At 43.9% G+C, this 16,552-nt stretch overlaps 1 protein-coding gene across 8 annotated transcripts in view; it reads right to left on the bottom strand.

Annotated features, from left to right (window-relative positions):
• The window catches only part of RAF1 (Raf-1 proto-oncogene, serine/threonine kinase), a 65,753-nt gene that overhangs the window by 26,959 nt on the left and 22,242 nt on the right, over positions 1–16,552 (bottom strand). For 3 of the 8 annotated variants that reach the window (XM_039559123.1, XM_039559124.1, XM_039559126.1), the window contains exons 1-2: positions 11,186–11,304; positions 1,712–1,767 (exon numbers count right to left, since the gene is read on the bottom strand). The gene's annotated coding sequence lies outside the window, so the exon portion shown is untranslated. Of the gene's footprint in view, positions 1–1,711; positions 1,768–6,246; positions 6,422–11,185; positions 11,305–11,931; positions 11,956–16,552 lie in introns of those variants that run through there. The other 5 variants (XM_039559125.1, XM_039559127.1, XM_010409731.4 and 2 more) reach the window with 4 other exon arrangements.

The following is a 16,552-nucleotide window of genomic DNA, read 5'->3' as shown; positions in this document are numbered from 1 at the left end:
TCCTGTCATTCAGACTTCTTGCTTCTGTGCCATTATGTTAAATTCTTCCCAGGAGAATTCTCCAAAGAGAGATTTACAGAGACATCTCTTTAAAATGGGGCTTGCACTGCAGACAGAAGTGGGACTACAAGTGTTTTGTCTTTACATGGTCAAAACACTCTGGACAAGCCTTTTTTTTCACCCCAAGTCTCTCAATCAAGTGCACATACCTTCCCAGCCATGTGCCTATCTGCATTCTGCACTTGCTCATTCTCCAATTGTTTCCAGTCTGAAAGCCCCAAACTGTGTTTGCAGTTGCCTGGAACTCATCCACTTTACAGCAAGGATGAAAAAAGTTACTCAAATGTCAGCAATCCACCAAATGCCCTTCCCACACAAGTTCTCAAGGATTAAACAAAAAAGTGACTGAGAACCTCAGCACAAAGAATTCCTGGCTCTGTCCTCCCTCGGTCGCGTGTAGGAAACGCAGCAGCATTGAGGACACCAGCACTGAGAATACCCCAGATCTACAGCAAGCTCAGCTTGGAGAGAAGGAACAGCCTGAGGATTATTAAAGAAGCTGCTGGGAGCTGTGCTCACATCACACTGTACAGAGAGCCTGCATGGTGCTGTTAAACAGCACTGCAAAGCACCAGGCAATGCTGAATTACCTGTGCATCCCAACAGGATGATCTGCCCCAGCCTGTCCAAGAGCCAGGTGCTCCCTGCTTTCACTCAGGGCAGCTCTCAGCCAATAAATCGATTTAATTAAATGTGGGCTCTGTGCCAGGCCTGCAGTGCCACGTGGAGGTCAATAATGTGATTCCAAGAGCTGGGACATGGAAATACCCAGACGGGCAGAGGGCAGGGCACAGGGACAAGCACCTAGCCACTCTTGGAAAGGGCCTTGAGAGAGCTTCTGGAGGAGATAAAATGAAGGATTCTCCCTTGTATTTTATAACAAAATGCACCTGGGCATAGTTGGATATATCTTTCCACAACATAATGCCTGGACAGCTCTAACAACTTTATTTTCTGGGTTTGTATGCACCTGTATTTGCAAAGAAACTTGAATAAAATGGCAAATAAAAACAGAATGTACTTAAATATTAGAGATCACATATTACAAACATTACTTAAGACTATGTCAAACATTTACTGTCCTGAGAGCCTCCAAAAAGAAATTATGCTCCATTTTAACATTATCTTATTAAATACACCCATGAAATTACAGTTCTGGTTTGGGTGGGTTTCTATTTATTTAACAAAGCGCCATACCAGCCATTATGTTTCAGACATAGAGCTTTCAGATAAAGTCACAGACACAATTTACATTAGGTCTGGATTATTCCCAACAGATCTGCAGTTGTGTGGAAAGGCAAATGCCATTTGGAGAAGACAGGCAAACATCAAGAGCTGAAGTTCTAAACTGAGGAAGGTGAGGAAGGGCTTTTCCCCTGCAAAGCAAATACCCAAGGAGACTGACTGAAGTAAGAGCTTAAGTTAAATACACATTTCTGATAATGCAAGCCCTGGAACAACTGTATGTTCCATATCAATTTTGTGGTATTTTTCAAAAAACAAAAAGTGAATTTTAGCAGCAGTGCAGGAATACAAGCACTGAGCTTGGCTGAGCCAAGTTTCCCTTCCCCCAGGAAAGGTCCAGGCACCTCAGAAGAAAGAATGGGCCAGGATAAGGAGGAAGGGCAAGATAAAAGAAAGTTATTTATACCTTTAGCTTTCCTTTCAGCAAATGAAGTCCTATGACAAAAGGATGAAGCACATCATCTGTGGAAGACAACAAAAACAGAAGTTATTTACATTTTAACAGACAAACATATACATGCACTACATACCAAATAAATAACAACAAAATTACTTTGTGAGTCACATCAGTGATAAATTATCATCCTTCTACTTTCAGAGTTTTCAGGGTCTTCCAGCCTTTCATTATTTTATGCAGCATTTCAGTGTAATGAGACACAGAGTGCAAGGCCAGACTGCAGGACAACCAAATGCTACCAGCACAACAGCATCTCATTCTTATTCCAGAACATCATGAAAGTCTTTTATTGCTAAAAACTCACCGAAGTAGAAATTAAATAGATGAATACTCCCTACTCACACGTCAGTTCCTCACTTAGCCAAACACCTTGCTGACTCACAAATGTTGACAAATCTTGCATACAAAACAGTAACAAGCAGCCAAGCCTCTGAAGGCTCTCTGTATCTTGCATAAAAGCACCAACTGTAAGAGGAAGAATTCCTAGGGAAGCTGAAGAAATCTTGATGGGATCCTCCCCCAAAAAGCTTTTTCTTCTCCAGACCAGAAGTCCCAGCTTCCTCATGTCTTTATAAGAAATACAAGAAAAAAAATCAAGACGAGATCTTATACTGCCAGCTCACTTTTGGTTAGAAGTATCTTCTCTTCTGGACAGAGCAAGTAGGGAAAAAATTAAAATAAATAAACAAAAAGAAGCTGCAATGATTTCACCAAGACAGCAAACTCCCAAAGATTAACAAGAAATCAGATGAAAGGGACCTCCACCTTGAGCCATTTTTAAAGTAAAGTCTACTTACAATATGAGCTGTGAGCTTACCCTGCTTACTACCTAGCACACCTGTCTCCAACAAACATTAAGGAATGTGGCACATAAAATAGTGTAAATATGCCTTCAAACATGGAAAAAGATAAGCAGGGAGACTGGGGAGAAGGAAGGAATTCTGTTTTTCTCACACCAGAGGAAAAGGTGAGATCTTTAGTTACAACCAAATACAAAAGAAGACAATGAGTCAGTAAGATGGATGATGTTACATGAAAAAGAGGAGGGAAAACTGATGGGGAAGGGTAGAGACTTTACAGAATGAAAACCTAAAGCATTTTTACTGTAAAATCAGCAGGAAGAAAAAGAAATCTCATGCATAAATCAAGAAGAGACAGCACAGCATAAAATACATGCGATGGGCTGAAGAAGAAGCAGGTGCAGTATTTCCATCTGCCACCAAAGCAATAGTTGTAAGGCAGGAAAAATTACTTATTTTTCTTGACAGATAAGAGACACATGACAAAAAAAAAAAAAGGTAAGAACATTTGCTAATAGAACTGGCAACAACAAGGGTTTAAGAAGTAAAAGAGCTGCCAAAAAGCCCAGCTGTTACTGCAGATGTGAGATTCAATTAAACCTGACCAGAATTGTTCATCTAAGACAATGGCAAAGCCAAGGGAGAAGAAAATCACTGTGTCCTGGTGGAAGTTTGCCTGCTTGCAGGATTTCCACCTGAGATGCACTGAGGAGTAGGAGAAGGAGCAAGGCCAGCAAGGGCCTCTAAGGGGAATGCTGAACTCATACAAGTTAATCACTCATCACACTTTGGTGTCAAACCATTGCTTTGGAAAAATTCTGCCCCAAATAAACTTCTAAATGCACAAATAGCCAGGACAAAAGCTTGAGGTTTGGGGTGTTCAGTGTTGTCAGTCACTTCTGAACTATAGATATTGATGGTTTCAGAAAATACACCTTGTATTTGAGATGAAGTAACCACAAATGTCAGACATTTCAGCACTGTAATTCAGGCAGCCATACATCTCTATGTGATACTTGTGCCACTGAACCCCAGTGACAAGTATTTGGGTAGATACAGCATTTTGTCACTGGCAGTGCTGATAACTTATTCCCAGAAAAAATATTAATTTCCTATAGTGTGAAGGAATCACCAAATTAAAATTTATCCAACATCAACCTGGCCTTTTAGAAATTAGGACAAAACCTCCTACTCCACTTATTCCTGGGCTACACTGTTAATCCCCATCTTTAAATTTCACATTGCCTATTTGAAGTCCACATGAGAAACCAAGAAAGACAAAACAATCAATATACAAAGGTACCCAACATTAAAAAAAACCCCTCTGCCAGACACAAAATATGCAAACAAAAGTGAGAGAATCTCTTGTAGTCACAGCTACAGTATTATCTGTGCTGACAGAACAAAAAATATTTTTCAGTGTAAGACAGTTTTAGTGTCAATCTGCCCAATTTTATTGAAAATTTTCTTCAGAGCATACAGCACTTCTGTAACAGAAAATTATTCCAGGTACTGTCCTGTAATTCAACATCACAAGGGCAGATCTTACTGGAATAGGTAAAAATAGCACCAGTGAACATGCCAAAGGACAGTCTTTCCACTACAGGGGCAGTGCTTACATTGCAACATCAGCTGGCTCTCTTTTTATAACCTCTTGATTGCCAGTGAGCGAGTTACACAGTCAACTTAAAAGGTTGGCGAAATCTAAGAGAAAGCTCTGAGTCTCTGAGCTGAAATCAATCCACTGTATCACTGACCCCAACCCCCTGCTGCAGCACACTGTTATTGCCTGTGTAAGCCTTCTAGCTGCTCCACAGCCTTCAGCACAGAGGGACAATGTCATTCAGAATACAGCGGATTTCTTGTCAAATGTCAGCATAAAATTAGAGGCTTGCACACTTTGTTGCTCCTTCTGGCTGCAGCACACTGGCAGCTCCTTCGTTTACTCCATTCTCTGCCAGCCACACGACCCATCCTCTAAAGAGCTCCCTTCATCCCATTTCTGCAGACCAGCCAGCCTGGAACAACCCCTCCCCAGCACTGAACCCTAAATGGTTTTTTTTCCCCACATAAAGATAACAACCATCACAACCTGAACAGTTAAACTGTGAGCCCAGTGATCAGACAAAGCCAGAAATGTTGTTTTACCAGAAGAGACTCTGCTCCACAGCCAGCAGCTTGACTTCCAGGTGACCAAAACTGCTTAGCTTTCTAATTAGGCACCAGGGAAACGTGCACCCTCCCAGCTTCAACACCACAAACAGGTTCCTGCCTGCTCACCCTACAGATTGGGATTGATTGGACACAGCTTTCCAAAGTTATTGGAGGCAGATGGGGAGGGAAAAGAAAGCTTGGGAAAAGCAGGGAGTCACTGAGCTTGCACAGGTACTCTCACACTTTTCTGCTTCAATCTGAGAAAAACTGACTGATCATCAACAAATTTACCCCACCTTAAACCTGAAAGTCCTGGAATATCAGACATGTTTGTTATTTGCACACAGTGGCCCCAGTGCTGTGTGTTTATTTTAAGAACTAAACATCAGTCTCATGCAAATTCAAGAGTAGAGTTTGGACACTTTTGCCATACTTTTAATACATGAATTTTACAACACAGGTTTCACCAAAAAAAAAAAAAAACCAAACACATCAAATTACAACAGAAAATGCACAAATAAAGAGCTGAAAAAATATTGTAATGGGGTTATCCAATAGATTAGATCTGAAGGAATTCAATTACTATCAGAAATCATCAAAATAAGGAAAATATTAACCCAACAGTAGTCTTGGAATTAACAATTGCTAGGTAAATTCTGAACTTCAGGAATTGGAAAAAAAAGGACTGTGAAGGTAGAGTCACATCCCATGCCATTTTTTTGAGCACCTTTCAGAGAAACTTTAGAACAAAGTTTCTACAGCCAAGTTTACACAACTCCAAGTTACCATGTATCAAAATACACCTTTTCAAGTGAAAGCTGGAGAGGTCATACAGGCACTCTTACCTCCACATTAAGTGGAATTAAACTCCACTTTACTTTCCCCTTTACGAGAAACTTTCAATAGTGTACCTTCTACGATAATGACTTGGAAACAACATAAATAGCATTTTTTTTTGGGTAGCAATAAATTAGGAATTGGAAAAAAAAAAATTAAAATACGATTAACCAGTATTTTTTCTTCCCAGCAACACTTCCACCATTGAAGCTTCCAGTCTAATGGTCCCCTCTATCTGTTCTTTGCAGGATTCTCCTTCTGTGTTCCTGCATTTCTGCAACAATTCCAAGCAAACAAAAGGGAGGACATGGCATCTTCACCTGCCTCACCATGCTCCTTTAGTTTCACCAAAAAACTCTTATGTAAAATCTCACACGTTTCTTATACACGAAGAAAATTTGAATAAAGAAAATAGCATGGTAATTTAGTCATCTCCACCACAGGCAGCAAGTGAGTAGAGAGACAGCAGTGCCTTTTGTGGTGTGCTAATAGACTGAAACACCACCATAAAATACTGAAAGTATGACTAGACTTTGAGCAAACACTCTTAAATGCCTGAGAACAAGAAAGTGGAATATCCAAAAGCTAGAACATATTACTGATACAGCTGACAGGGACATACACTGGAAGCAAACTAAAAGACACTACAGAAAAAGGAAAACTGGTCATATGTTAAAGTATTTCAATATATACCTTAAATGTTTTCCCCTACAACAGCATCAGACACATCTTTCTTCTAGTTGTGCACCATCCTGCATCTTCCTCTTGTTAATCTCTCAGCTCAGTGTTCCTAAAATCCTCACTTTCAGAACTCCAGCTTGTTCTACAGTGAAAAAATTTATATAACAGAAGACTATAATGGGGGCTCAGAGCCATTTTTAAAAGCCTGAACCTCTGAGCCAGCTTTAATTAATCTGGTTAACCCCACGCCACACCCAGCTGCGAGTTAGTGAAGCAACCTCCCTCTGCTTGTGAACTAAAAATACACCAATGGCTCAACTGCTCCTACCGATACTACGTCTTTGCATCGGAATGCCCCATTAATTAACGCCCTTTTGTCAGCTGCTTGTCAGAACTGAAGCATCTGAGGGGCGAACCAATGGCAGGTACGCAACGGGAGTGAAATCTGCGAGGAAGCACTGGCACAGCAGCGAGGGAAAACAGCAGCACCCCGTAATCAACGAAGCATCTGCAGAGCCACAACACAGCGAGGGAGAGACTGCACGGAGCAACGAAACTGCGAGCAACATAAAAGGGGGCTCAGGTCACAGGAGCTGGAGATACAGGTCTCATTGCAGATCTCCAGATAGTGCCCAGAAAACACGGCACAGTCACTTTCACGCTCACCACATGCACAGATTATTCGCAAGGCAGTTTTCCAGCTCTTTTGCCCGAAGTTAAACAGTTCTGATTTAAGCTGTGCTCTCGCTTTGCTCCGTTGCTGCATCCAGGATGCGTTTGGAGCACCACAGCAGAAACGGCAGAGCTGCCACACCTGCAACTGCAAATAAACGCAGCGACCAGCACTTGCCACCCTGCTGTTCTACACAAATCGAGTCTTGCTGTTAAAACCTTACTCCCAGAAGCAAGCAAAACCCACTGGAAAATACACAATTCGATCACGTGGACTACATCACTTAAAAGCCTGAATGAATAAAGAATACTTATGTAAACATACTGTTTATTAATTATCAGTTCTAACTCCTAGCTCTGAACTCTACCAAGAAAACGCTTTTCTCATTTACAAGTGACTCAAGACCAGCACTTTGTTTACCCTCATCAGCTATGTGCACTGCAGCATTTCAGTACACAAGATGACCATATTCTATTAAACTGTAAAAGGTCAGTACACACTGCTGCAATAAAATCAACTTTGTGTAAAACAGATGACATTTATAGTACAAACACAATATTCAAGTCACTAAAGGAATAAACGTGCGCCAGCTGCTTTTCAAAGCAAAAGCGTTGTTTACAAAAAAACAGCACACGCAGCAAGAGCCAGCAGAGCTCGGAGAATTATTCACAGAACTTGGGCCAAAGTAGACTTTCTTTTCAGAAAAAGTAAGAACATCACTAAACATGGGTTACCCATACAGAATAAATTGTATCTACTTCATGCTGTCTCAAAAGCCGTGAGCTAATTCACAGTCACTGCTAACATACCATGTTAATTTAAAAGTTAGACTTTTTAGCCAAGTCCCTACTGCTACATCAACTCCTCTCTCAATTAATTTGTAGAGCTGACCAAATGTTTCCACAACCTTATTCAATACACAGTGGATATTATTTCATACCAGAAAATAGCAAAGAGTTTTGTATAAGCAACTACACAAAATCAATCAAACCTGGTACAATGTAGATGTAAATATCTGTTTACAAATTAAACTTAAGTGAAACTTACTGAAATCATGCTTCAATCACCATGCTTGAAATCTGGGAAATCACAAGTTTTCATCTTGTTTTGATGACTTTTGTTGCTTCCCCAAATAAAGATAATTTTGACTTACACAATTTGATGGCTTTATTATAAATAGAACTCTAAATACTGTTTTTCGTTACACACTCTTTAGATTTCAGTGCTTCTAATTTAGAAGATGATCCAGGAACTTATTTCTTACAACACAATCATCCTTTTCAATCATTCGTTTCTACCTGAATTGCCATGAAAGTTTTGGAAACGCAGCCGCACAAACCCCATTATCTTCATTCCCTGGGCATCTGGTGTTAGGTGATTGTGGCAGCCAACTGCCCTGCCCCTCCTCCAGAACTCTGGGGTATCTCTCATTTCAACTAAAGTTAAGCAGAGGCACAAAGAATAGGACATTCCCACAGGATATTGAAATAGGAAGGCAAAGTATGAAGGAATTCCTTGCTCTCCATCAGCCAGGGCATCACAGCAGGAGCACATCACCACATAAGGAGCCTAAATCCACGGAAATCCCTCCCTCCTGCCCAGCTGGCAGCCCAGGGAGGCAGGACAAGAACGTGACAACATGGGAAGGGAAGGAGGAAAACAACCGGGGAGTGTTTAAAGCAAGAGCAGAGGGGTGCTGGAGGTGTGACAGAGGTGTGGCAAAGGGAACGACTCTGGCAGCACAGAAAAGGACAGAGTGTGCAGCAGAGACCCAAATACCACCCTGCACTGAATTCGACTGTGCAAGTTCATTTGCTCTACTAACTTAATTAGCAATATAAAAACAATTTAAACATCCTGTATCCAGAACACAGAAGTGAGTGCATCAACTCAACTCCTGCACTGAATCTTGACTGAAGGCTCCTTTACATAAAACAATTCAACCTAACAGCTTTTGGTTCCCATCTCCTACAGGAGCTTGGAAACCAACAGCTCTGAATTTAATGTTTTCCAGCAAGGAAAACTCGGTTTTCTTCTCAACTCCTGGTTTTCCAACAGTGCAAAGAGCCACATAAATAATCTGGGGGGAGGAGGGGAGTACATGTCCCAGAAGAAATTACTGCTGATTTAGCGTACCAAGAAGTGCTGACCAATGATTTCCGTGGGTCATGTTTGTGGTTTAGAAAATGAGTTATTTTAATAAGACGTAGTAAGTTCAGGCCCTTGAGACAGCAGTGACTTCATATGTAATTTGAACAGAATGCACTGTTGGTTAAGAATAAAAAATGGAAAAGGAATTCAACTGAAAAAAAATGTTCAGATCTTCTTTGGAAAAAAGAAAAAACAGGCATTTTTTCTTCCACTTCCAGCTTTTCTTTCAAAGCAGGTTAATCAGCAGTGTTGCACAATAAGTTGTTCAGTCCTGAAGATAATAAGAATAGCAACAAACCATATGAAAAACATATTCCAGGTCTCTGAAAGCATCAATGCTCCAACCCAATGATGCTACTTCACTTCTGATTTAATAATCTAAGATTAAATTGCTTAGTACATTAATCAGTCACCATATTCATTTCATGAGCATACACAGAGATCCCTACCTCTTTCATGATTAATTGCAGCCTTAGGGTTTGCCTGCAGAAAATTCTCATTAAGACAAACCAAACTAAAGCCACTTCCATTCTGAGTGGGTGTCCCCAGAAGAGATTTAAGAGAATTGCCTGGAATTAACTCTCACATTCATCAACTCAATCTCTCCTTCTGCACCAACACTGCAGACATGTCATGAAGAATAAGCATGCCCATTCCAATGATATCCTAGTTCAGCACAATGCAGTGATCCTTTAGGCAATATCTGGAGCTGGGTTTTTCAGAAACATTAAAATAAAAGACATTTTCAGATATTTTAACTTGGCTTCAGTTTTGGAAAGATTCTGAGTTTTACACCACTACAGAGCCTCCTGTTTTGCACACCTACAACCTCCAGCTGCAGCTGGAACACACACTGTGCTGCAGCAATCCCACTGCAACTGGTTCTGCAGTCTCACTGGCCAGCTAAGGTCCCTGCATTTATGGATGTCACTTCAAGGCTAGGAAGAAAAACAATTCTACACAAGTCATTTGGCCTGTCACAGGCAAGATGAAGAAGGGACAGCAGTGGGACAGGCAGGTTATTGGTGTGTGCAGTCAGGCTGGAGATAAAGAGAGGCAGGACAGAGCACAGGGCTGGAGCCCGGGCTCTGCAGGAACACCACTGCTACCTGGCAAGGCTGAACAGCTTACAAGAAATCCCGACACAAAACAATCTCCTGCTATCAAATTCTAACTGAATTTCAGTTACAAAAAATAATCAAGCAAGCAATTCAAACCCAAGAATGCCCGAGCAGAAAGAATCCAGTTGTGCTGATACACCTAAAGGCTTTTTCTACTCCCAGTTCAGCAGACTATGGATCACAGTAACAGGAGGGTCAGGGAGCCCCGCTGGAAGCGCAGGAGTGACAAAGCTACAGCATCACAGCAGGGACCCGAGGAGACCGGGCCAGCACAGCCACGGCTGTGGGAAGGGCACAGTTCCAGCTGTGCGGGATGCTCATCCCACTGCTCATCCTCCCCTGGACAGTGCACGGCTCCAGCTGTGCGGGATGCCCGCTCTCACTCTCCCTGCACAGGACACGGCTCCAGGGCTGCAGGATGCCCGCTCTCACTCTCCCTGCACAGGGCACAGTTCCAGCTGTGCGGGATGCCCGCTCTCACTCTCCCTGCACAGGGCACAGTTCCAGCTGTGCGGGATGCCCGCTCTCAGTCTCCCTGCACAGGGCACAGTTCCAGCTGTGCGGGATGCCCGCTCTCACTCTCCCTGCACAGGGCACGGCTCCAGGGCTGCGGGATGCTCTCCCCGGGCGGTGCGGGCCCACCCGCGCGGCTCCGCGCTGGCGCTGACAGGCGGCGGCCACAACCCAGTCCCGCTCCCCCCGACCCTCGGGCACCCTCGCCCCGCCCCGGCCCTCCCGGCACCGTCCCCGCGGCGGGAGCCCCGGCCCGGCCCGGGCGATCCGGCCGCGAAGCTCCGCGGGCCCGAAGCCGCCCGGTTCTCCTCCTCCTTCCCCAGTGTCTGCCGGAGCCGAGCGGCCACCGGCCCTTACGGCCAAGGCGGCGGCCGGGTCAGCGCGCCCGGGGCCGAGCCCGGAGCGGCGCCAGCGCGGAACGGAGCACTGCAAAGAGCGGAAATACGGGGAGCGATTCTCCCGCTCGCCCCCAGCACTCCCCGGCCACCCGTACCTGTGTGCCGGGCCCCTGGCGGGTCCCCCGCGCCCCGGTCCCGCCCGGCGCCGCTCGTTCCGCGCCTCAGAGAAAATGGCGGCCCCGCGCCCAGGCAGACATTTATCCCCGCCCATCGCCCGCTCGGCGCTCGACGCCGTCCCTGCGCCCGTCTGCCCGGCCGCTCCCGCCTCCCCGCCTGGCGGGGGGAGCGCCGAGCTGCCGATCGGCCGCTCCGCCCCGCCGCCATTTGGGAGCGGCTGAGACGCCGCGGGCTCGGCTGAGGGAGGAGGGAGGGAAGGAGGAGATCCCGATGGGATCCCAATGGGATCCCGCCGCGCTGCGCCTCCAGCCCTGCCCGCGACCCGGCCTGGGAGTGCGGGATGAGCGTAGCCGCTGCGCCGGGGGCTGGAGCGGGCGCTGATGGGGCGGCAGAGCCGGCTCCCCTCAGGCAACCGCAGCGCTACCGCCTCACAGCAACCCCCCGCCCTCCGCTCCCAGAGCCGGCCGCCTCCCTGCATCCGCACCAGCCCTGCCTCGGCTGAGTCCCTCAGTAGTTTGATAATTAATTAGCTAATTAATTAAGCGGGGCGCATCGGCAGCGCGTCAGCCCCGATGTGTGGGCACCGGCACCGGCTGGGTCCGACACCCGCATCGGCCGCGCTGCCGGAGCAGAGCCCCTGAGCCCTGAGCTGAGCTGAGCAAACCCTGCCCTACCTCTGCCAGCCCAGCCCTGCCTTACCTGGGCAAAGCAAGCCCTGTCCTACCTGTGCAAAGCAAACCCTGGCTCTGAAGGGAGCAGGCAGCAATTCCCAAGGGGCGGTACGTGCTGAGGGGTGGGGTGTGAGCTGCTGGGAAAGGTATCTGGGGAGAAATAAAAAAATAAATAAAAAAAAATAGCGTGCAAGCTCTTTTCCTGGAGGAGACAGCGACCAGCTGTCAGGCAGCAATCCCTGTGTTACTCAGCACAGCGTCCATGGAAAAGTAGGGATACCAAAGGGCTCTGCTCGCTGTTAGCTCGCTTATTTTAGCTTTGAAAACATACAGAATGGCACATCAAAATAGTAAACAAATTATCACCCCAAAATACAGCTTCTCGGGATAGCCATTGCAGAGGAAAACATTTCTCCTAGGACTGTTTTTACAGAGCATTACACGTTTGCATTTACAGTCACGTAAGTTACATTAAGTAAGTTAATTAAATTAGCGTTACTCTAAAAAAGAGCCTCCAGCAAAATTCTCAGCCTTATTTTGGATTTCTCTGCGGAAGAAGGTTCTGATAGAAACCAAAACCCGAGTTCAGCTGAAGTCACGTTAACCTCAGAGAGGCATAGCAAGGACAAGGAAAAAGCAGCACTGTTGGGTTTGCCTCTCCTAAGCACCAAATAAGAAAATAACCCCAAAACACAGAGAGTCCTTAGGCACTGGTGACCTCCAGGAAGAGGTGGGGTTGCTAAGTCATAGGGGATTGAAATGGGGATGGCAACCAGGAGCTCTGGAAGGCTGGAACAGAAGTTTCCATGTCTCTAGAATACCATGATTCCCACATACTCTGAAAGTGACCACTGATTCCAGTCTAATAATGCCTTCAATTTAGAGGACATTGCTAAAAGAAATACTTAAGCTTTTGTAGCACTCTTTTACGAGACAAACCACATGGAGATGCCAGCTATTAAAAGATCTTATTCTCTTATTTTCCTCTTCCCCGTTGCCATGGGCTCAGACCTACCAAAATGCCAAATCCAGACCAAGGTGGTATCCACCAACGGCAAAATTTAAAATCTGAATCTTTCTTTTCGAATTCTTATAGAGTAACTTTTCAATGTCACATTTAAACTGAACAAGTCCCGTGATGCACAGATCCAGTTCATTTATGCAACTTTAACAGGAGTCATATCCATATGTCTGACTGCAAAACTCGGCCCAGGAGAAAAAAATACAGAACTACACTCAAAGCAGTGTGAACAATAAATATTCACATGGTTTTAGACTAAGCATGTCCATGTAATATGGTCGAGTAGTACAGATTCTAGCAAAATATGCAAAAGGATCTTAAAATACTGTAATATAAAATATAAGTACAATGAGGAGCTTGAAAAGAAAGAGGGAAAGAAGACAGGAAAAACCACCTCAAGAAAAGGAGGTTTCGACAAAGACCTTTCATAAAGTTTTAAACTTCTTTTAAAAGACTAGAACAGGGCTGTAGTCATGGAGCAAATAAACACAGATCTGTAGGAAAGCAAGCCAAATTTCGAGTTAAACAATGCAGCACATGCAAAGAAAGACAATAATTGCAAGAAAGAAACAGAAAAGCAAACAAGGAAACTGAAACATTACAGCACTGAAGTAGAAGGGAAATGAAAACTGAACAGACTGTCCAAAATAAACTGAAAATTACCAGCATTCTTCCCGAGGTTGATCTGGTTTATGTTTGGGATTAGATGTCTAAAGTGTGAATGTCCAGGTATTAGACTTTCATTTGTCCAGGCATATAATCAGATCTTACATTTTCACTCTCTGGGGTGTCTTCTACCTGCACAAAAAGCAGCCTGAGGCGTGATTAGGAGGAAAATGAGAACCATTCTTTGGAGGTGTGAGGCCAGTCTGCCTGGTGGTTGTAGCCCTGGGGATTAATTCCCTTTCCTCCAGTGGGTTTGTCACACAGGCAAAGCCATCCCAGCCTCATGGACCTCAGCTTCCTCCCAGTCCAAAATGGGAGGGATGATCCCCATCTTTGAGAAGAGTTTTCACATTGCCTGCTGGAAAGGAGCATGGAAAAGTGAAACCTTTCCTTATTTGTGGTGTTTCCATTTGCAATATTCCTGTGTTCCCAGTCTACTTGGCTGTCATTACTTGGGGATTCTCCAAAAAATATCAAATGTTTGAAGTGGCACCACATAACCTTAATTGTACCCTTAATACCTATAAGCCTCAGAAGAATGAGCAGCAAAAATTAGGAGTGGAATGCTGGCTGGAAAAAAGAAGAAATGCATATACTCACTTTATTATGGAATTTTGGGTATCAAATCTTACTTCCTTCCTCCTCAAACCAAGGACTGCTATAGACAAACTTTGCCATTTTATCCAGGGTGCTTCCCTCTGAGCCACAGTCAAAGCATTGTCCTTCTGCAAGGTTTGGTTATGCTGCAAATTATTCTCTTACTCCTGCATAAATTTTTTTTTTAACTAAGAGAACACTGCTTAGGAAAAAATTTAAGTCAAGTTAGATACAAAAGAAGTCCAGCATACAGAGACCATGAAGAAAGTGGCCTTGAACAAATCAAGCATTAGCAACCTAAAAGAGAAGCCAAATAAGGCATCCCTTATTTGTATGATGATGCATAAACTATTTATATTTTATCATCCAGCTGAAAGACTTTATTATTTTCCCGTGTCACTGAAGTGTTCAAGGGAGTGGAATATAATTTTTAGTTTGGGTTTTTCATGCATTGAGAATTTAAATTGCATAAATTGCCTTACAACAACAGGACATCTTATATATGAAGCTGTTAACAGTGCAGTACATTTGTTTTGCTGGAGTGAAAACCATTATTTTTGTTGCTTTGTCCTGCACGAATTGTCAACTTTTTACTTTATCCATATCCAGCTAAAGGTGGTTGCTGTTGGGCTGGTTACAGTGCTTGCCTTTCTCACCCTGTCCAGCAGCTCTTCAGCCAAATCTTGGGAGTCTCTCTATTCCACATGAAAATAACACCTGACTTCCCATAGGTACCACACAACAGTCAGCTCCTTCCAGAAGCTTCACTTTTTATCTAATTGGTGATAAATGAAGCTTGCAGTGACTTTGTTACTTCCCTGACAGGCTGGATTCTGGAAGCAGATCCACTGAAGCCAGCCAGGCTCTGTGCAGGTCTGTGTATCCCCAACCCCCAGGACTTGCCCAATGAATCTTCATGCCGGTGTAAGGTGGAGCCATGCACACAGGACAGGCTGATACACCTCACACGTACTGAAGTGGGAAGGAATGACAGCACAGATGGCTTCAATTCACTTTATTTACTTCCAGGGGAAATTCAGTTTGAGTACTTTAAGTTACCAAGAGCTGTCCTGCAAAGTTCTTCTGTTACATTTTACACCCCCAGCTGAAGTCACTGGGCCATGGTTGCCTTCACAATGCTGCCAACAAGTTTTGCCTCATCTGTTCACTGCTTTATTCTGTATAGAAATTGAAGTTAGTATCTTCATTTTTTCCCTTTCTTTTCACTGCTTTAATGCTTTCATTTAAGAAACACGTTTATCTAAAAATCACTATTCCATAGAGGACTATTGTCCTCTATTGTATATTCTTTTAGAATTAATTCCATCTCTTTACTATATCTATTAGGTGTTCATACTTATATGGTGTCTTTCTATAAAATTAAGATTAAATATGTTGGATGAAAACATCAATTATGTAGCTTTTCAATACCAGTTGGTGTGGGAACACTTCAGAATAAAATTGAAACAGCTTTTCATTACGCCTTGCAGTAATTAAATTATTCTGAGTGCAGCTCTATAAACAGTAAACAGCAACCTCCTGCTGAAAAAAATAAAGTTATATTAGCCCTTCCTCACTGATAATCTTACATGAAAGATTCTTAGAATTTTCAACAAACTCTCCAGCAGTTTCCAGTCCTGCATTAGCTGCTGCTGTCATTTATGGTATTGCAGATATCCAGTGTCTCTGGCCTTGTTCTGTGCAGTGCAGCAGAGCATTGCTGGCTCTCCAATTTCAGTGAAATGCAATTTGCTTCTAGGAAAATTCAGAGGCACTGCTCTCCCCCAGCCAGTTCTCTCAGGCTCCTCTCCAGACAGGCTGAGCTAAGCGGCTTTCCTGAATTTTAGATAGTCATTTGCAGCACTTATGACCAAGATTTAACTTTCTCCTGGTGTGACAAGAAGCTGTGACATGCAAGAATGCTGCTCAGAGCTTTGAAACCTGAGATGTCAAGTGCAGGTCCTGCTCACAAACCATTTTCCCTCATGACCCAGCCCCTGTCCTCTGAGTCCTCTGCTGTCCCACACCTTGGTGCCCCCATTTGTTTGTACAGACCAGCTGAGAAAAATCAAATAGAAAATATCCCCGAAGCCACATGGCTTCAAAGTGCTCTCTGTGAAGCTGTGGCTGACAGGTACAGATGTATTTTATCAGTTATAACCATAACTGGTTTTTCCCCATAGCTGGGAAAGTGTTGGAGGAATAGCAGTTAAATTCCAAATAATTTTGGAAAGGATTGAGAGTCTGGGTAAATCTCCTTTCAGAACATAGGAAGTTTCAAAGAGCACAAGACAAATGCACCAGGTTAATTGGGATAGCACTGGGTACTGAGAATATCAAAGCATGGAAATAATTTTAGAATAATGTTTTATAAATTTCATGTGGAGATG

Source organism: Corvus cornix, chromosome 12 (assembly GCF_000738735.6).
Source record: "Corvus cornix cornix isolate S_Up_H32 chromosome 12, ASM73873v5, whole genome shotgun sequence".
In the NCBI taxonomy this organism is placed as follows: Eukaryota; Metazoa; Chordata; class Aves; order Passeriformes; family Corvidae; genus Corvus; species Corvus cornix.
The sequence above is the reverse complement of the archived record's forward strand: the minus strand, read 5'-3'. Positions and strand labels throughout refer to the sequence as shown.